This window comes from Echiichthys vipera, assembly GCF_963691815.1.
Source record: "Echiichthys vipera genome assembly, chromosome: 21".
In the NCBI taxonomy this organism is placed as follows: Eukaryota; Metazoa; Chordata; class Actinopteri; order Perciformes; family Trachinidae; genus Echiichthys; species Echiichthys vipera.
The window spans coordinates 23,097,529-23,103,613 of NC_139846.1; positions in this window are offsets into that span (position 1 = coordinate 23,097,529).

Sequence of the window (6,085 nt, forward strand, 5' to 3'; positions counted from 1 at the left end):
TGCCCGTATGTGTGAATGGTTGTCTGTCTCTGTTTGTCTCTATGTGTCCTGCGATAGACTGGCGTCCTGTCCAGGGTGGACCCCGCCTCACGCCCGATGTCAGCTGGGATTGGCTCCAGCCCCCCAGCGACCCTGACAGGGACAAGCGATTGAAGATGAATGAATGAATAATACTGTACTGTATATGCACCATATGAGCAAAAAAAATAAATAATAAAGATTTTAATTGAACTAGATCTACAAGTCAGTAACAGTACTACAGGACTTGACTTATTTGATATTCATCTCATCTCATCGTCAACCGCTTCCGTCAGCTCCATCAGGGGACCCCAAACTTCCCTTTCCCGGGCCACATTAACCAGCTCTAACTGGGGGATCCTGAGGCGTTCCCAGGCCAGTGTGGAGATCTAATCTCTCCACCTGGTCCTGGGTCTTCCCCGAGGCCTCCTCCCAGCTGGACGTGCCTGTAACACCTCCCCAGGGAGGCACCCAGGGTTCATCCTTACTTGATGCACAAAATTGAATATCGCACTTAATAAATAGATATTGCTGTTTGCAGTGGCGAGGTGGTCATGGGCCCCTAGACTACTCATTGTATGGGGCCCCTTCTTACTCATCATGCCCTACGTGCTAGGACTTTGACATGGCCCACACACAAATATTTGGGGTGCACTGGCATACACACACATTCAGACAGCCTTTAACTCCTGTGTGGTCATCACTTTTGTGACCCTCAGGGATCACTAGGGTCAAATAGACCCGGGACATATTTTGGGGTGTGAAATACAATTTTACTTCATAAACCATTAACATATATTGTCTTTATCTAAATTTTAAACAATAGAGATGACATGTATGTTTAATCAGTCTCACAATTAACAATGGACGTGTGGTTCGATACTTTTTGTGGTGGAGGTGGCAGAGGGAAAGAGTGCTGCACACAGGACGTAAATGTGTGGGGAATAGTAGCGTGTACTTCTTTTGTCTGTACATGATATCTCATAAAATAAACTAAGACCTTTGAGTTTCAGGCAGAATTAATTTGTATTTTTTCCATTTTTATGTTGCAAAAACTTGAAAACTTAAAGGGTTAAACAGCAATGCTACAGAAAAACGCATTCACAGTGCATCTGCAAGCTTGTAACAACTTTTAGTTTTTCTAAAATTGATGTTTCACTGGCTTTTTTTATTTAGCCAGCAGCGCCCTCTTGAGGAAAATGCTTGTGATTACAGAGGACAGGACATCAGAATGGGTAAATGTGGCTGCTCTGTGCAGCTCTACCTTCTCTGTGTACATGTGTCAGTAAGTGGAGCTGGGAACTGGAGTGTTTGCACAGTCGGGATGTGAATAGTCAAACAACGGCCTCCTTTTTCCCGCCTACGTCTCCTTTAGCTCGCCAAAAACACGAGGCCAGATATAAGAAGATAAGAAATGAGGTGTGAGAGAAACCCACCGAAGTGACCCAGTGTTAAATAAATAAGCTTCATACCATTTCAAACAAAAAGTAATGTATAGGCTGGGAGATCTCAGAGGCCATTTGCATATATACAGTTTTCATTCATTTGGATGAACTCCCTAAAGTCGTAGCTAAAGGACTTTTAAACACTCCAGAGCTTTCTGGAGTTAATCCAATTTAATTCCTGCATCCCAAAGTGAACTGTATTGACACTCCTCACCTTCCTCTTGGAGCTTATTATAGTCCTCTGTGTTTTCCAGCCTGGTGAGGTCCATTAGAGAAAAAGTGAGCAACTTCAACTTCACTGTGCTGCTCCAACAGGGGGCAATGGCAGATCAGACTTCCTTGTCCTTGTACGAACGCAGTACCAGTCAAGATCAACTTGATAGTAGTTCTTTAGAGGTGTAGTATAAAGATGTTTGTGCTTAACTTATGTCAGGTACTTGTAGTTTACATCATTATTTCCATTTTACGCTACAACCCTCAGTCGGGATGCTGTTTCAAATATGACTAAAAACAGAAAGCAATTATTTGCAAACCACTGAAACCCCACATGTAATTGGAAATATCACAAAGACAACATTTCAAACATGTTTCAAACTGAAATTTACATGCACTGGACATCAACATTAGAGAACACATGACTAATACTTCATTTATTTATGAAATGTGATTATTTTGTGCTGTTCAGAATTTAATAGAATATCCGCTGTACTAAAATATTTAGTTTTTTTAATAACCATGAGCACTTCAACAAAAACCTTTATTCTTAAAATTAAAAATAAATAAATTCAAAAATACTTTTAAATCCCTCCCAGTTACTGGTGTTAATCTGGCACCTGGTGACAACTGACTTAATTGTTGGACACGTCCTATTTATCTGCAGCTCTCCTGGTCACTTTGCAAGATGGCGAGCTGCTCTAAGGCGTCTGAAACCCTGAGACAGGTGGATTAATACACATTTCGTGCTTTACTGAGTAGTAGGGCAGTGTCCGTTCAAAACGTAGGTATTGCACTTGTGAAAGTCTTATTGGACAGGTGCATCGGCTCATGAACTCTGGCTTAAACAGCAGTCCGAAGGAGCCTTATCAAGGTCACACACACACACACACACACAAAATACTTGTTTGGAGCTTTTTTTATGGAATTTGTTGACAAAAACATAAATAAAAAATAATTAAATTCAGTTTGGTTTGATTTGATTCATAGTTCATAATCATGTACAGTTCACATATAGAGTAGGTCAAGACCACACTCTTGACCTATTCATGATTTACAGAGACACAACAATCCCCCCATGACCAACAAGTCACACCATCTTTAATGATAATAATAATAATATTTACAGTATTAATCCAGCAATCTTGCAATACTGCTGCATTATCCTTCAAATGTATATGGAGAATGAACAAGCCCTTGGAGGTTTGACACTTTACTCCATCCATGAACTCACTTACATCCTGTCGATAGCTGCTTATTTCCTTTTAGGCATCAATCAAATCAGACGATAAGATAAATCAGAAGTGTTAAACTGAGACATCATCGGTCGTTAGAGATCGGTCATTAAAATACAAATTAAATGCTTTTCTATGTCACTTTTGAATAACTCCTGGTTCTGAATCAGTAATGTCTGAACGACTCCTTACACAGAGTATCACAGAGGTACAACATGTGCTACGGTTTCCCTTTCATCTCCTGCCTCAGCTTCTTAAACCTGTAATTTTATTAAACTCTTGCACTGCTGCAGTAAACATGCTGGCTGTTGAACCACAGCCCTGCTCCACTTTGACTCCTGATCGTGGTTTCAGCATTGCACACATGATCCCTTCATTTCAAAATAAGAGCAAACTGTACTTTTGGATTAGATTAGTGGACATTATTTAAGTCATAAACATGTGTATAATATTAAATAAATGGCAGGTGTTAGCAGTGATTCACACTAAAACAGCTTCACACTGGCAGGATGTGTTTGTGTGTGTGTGTGTGTGTGTGTGTGTGTATGCCTGCATGCGTGTGTGTGCGTGTGTGTGTGTGTGTGCATGTTTGTGTAAATCCACATCGGTCTCCGTAGTGTCACATTCTGTGGTGAAGCTGGCCACGGTTTATAAAGGCTGCCCTGACACTCCCACCACTCCCTCTGCCAACCAGAGGGAGGACTGTCACAACCAAGTCAGGACTTCACTCTCTTCACTTTCTCCTCAGAGACATTCATCATTGCCCGCTAGCAGCTGAGAGAGAAAGGTAAGGCCCTGTCATCACTTCTTTACTGCGTGTGTTGTTAGGGACTTGATGGAGCGTACGCCTGCCCAATTGGTGTGATGGACGCGTAGATCCTATTTTGTGATATACATGCACATCAAATATGATCTAAGCGTAATCAATATCAACGTGATGTAAGTCAATCAGAGAAGTGCTCTCTGCTCTCGTTGGTGGGGGTTGTTTCATGTACTGCTTAACCTGCAGCTGTCAACATGATATATATGCATACATGTATCATCGCTGTTCTTAGTAGCCTTTTCACAAACTTGATGTTACCAGGGCATCGCTGTTCTTAGTAGCCTTTTCACAAACTTGATGTTACCATGGCATGGTCTTTGGTTTGGCCAAGAGTGACTGGCCATCAGGACAAAGAGAAGACAGGCTAAATATACAGTATAACTGCATACATCAACCTCTGTGATTATGGGTCAGCAGGGTTGTCCGTCATAGTACAAGGCACCAGTTTCTCTCTGTGTGTCTCTTGGCATTTCAAAGTTATGCAGTAAGATAAGTCTGTAGTCTGAAATAGCTTGTTCTTTCATCCTAATTACTGGATGTTCAACTACTGGATGAGTTGGGCAAGGGTGGGAAAGGTGTGCGGGATGGTGCACAAGACAGTCGGGGAATAAGGCAGCAGCTATTTTTGTTTTGGGGCATATAGCTTCATCATGTAAAGGTCATTTCATTGCTGAATGTCAGAAAAGTATAGTGTTCGGAGGCAGTCACCAATTATCTGTCATCAAGACATGAGAGCGAAAATACTTTGGTGACTGTAGTTATTTTTGCTTTGACTGGAAGTTATTGATGCCATAAATACCTTAAAGCAAGAATATGTAATTCTACTAGGATGCTCAGGACGTTGGGTAGGATAGAACAAAATGCATATTGATATCCAAACTTCTTGCAGGACTATTTTGTTATTGCCAGCAACGAAGATGCATCATCTGTCCCGGGCTAAGAAGCATGCACTCACACTAGAAGAAGAACAGCGAGGAAGAGGAGGGTGTGTGTCCGAGGTCTTGATACGACTGTAAACTTGTGTTCTACAGTTCGGGGAACTCAGATACACACACTGTCAGCTTCTCCTCCATGTTAGCAGGCTTCGTCTGGGCTAGCTGTGCCGTTTCTATTGGCTGTGTTAAGCGCGTGGGGTTCAGGGATGCAGAGCAAGCTTGCTGTCATGACACATCCATTGGAAATAGTGGGTTTTAGAGCGCAGCAGTTCTGTTGACAAGTTTGGTCTGAAAGGCCAATACCACAAATACAAATTAGGATTTATGAACCATAAAACATACAACACGTATTTGCCGATGACTCCTAAAATGACCATTCTGTTTAATGTTGTGAAACAGTCACAGTTCATAAACATGTGGTCACCGAAACAGTGACTTGCGTCAGTTCAAGTGCAAGTCACCAACTTTCAAGTCCCTGTCTCTCTGTGTGTAATAAGCTGCTTGAACTATCGACAATATGGACATTTTTTTGGTGAGGACTGTCTAAAACATACACTTGCTCAGTTCACACACAGTCTGTCTGGGTCTGGTATGACTAGTAACTCATGGTGGCTAATGTTAGCATAGATATTGGTGTGTGTTGACATTACAGAGTAAGTTCCCTGACTTTTCTCTTCTTGAGCTACCGTTATATTTTAGCAATCATCATTACCGTTTCAACTTGTGACCTTACCACGTCTTACATTAGCCTGTGTCATTATGTCTTGTCCAGCAGTGGACCGCTCTTTGGGGATCTACTTTAAAATGTTTCCCACTCCACTCTGCTCTTCTTCTCTGCTGTGCTACGGCAAACTTGGAGAAACATCGTTGGTTGGTCTTACGGGCATTTCTGAACACATTTGTGAGATCACAACCTGTAGAACAACACATAAATAATACATTTTACTTCCGTCCTAGAGAACACTCTGTGACAAAAATCTGTGTACATTGTAATACGGTAGCTATGTTTTTGCGTAATTTGAACCCACTAATTACAAATCAAGTGCATCATTAGTCAAGTTTTTATCCAAATTCGGCACAAACTTTAACAGGACTACCAGAAATCGGACTTGGGCACATAGGGCATTAATTCTCCAGTCAGGTACAGATGGATGGAGACACACTTATTGTACTATACGTGAATCTTTTTTTTATGTATCTTGTTTTACTTTCAAACAGGCACTGGGGGCTTTCATTTTCACTACATAATAAATGCATACACCACCATCACCATCACAGAGGACCTCTCATCTGCATTTTGTGAAACTGAAGGCCTGGTATTGGACTATTATAACGGACATATGCTGACATGAAAAGAAAACAATGATTATTTGGATGCAAATTTTCAATTCACTGCAAATTGTTTTCCCTACCACA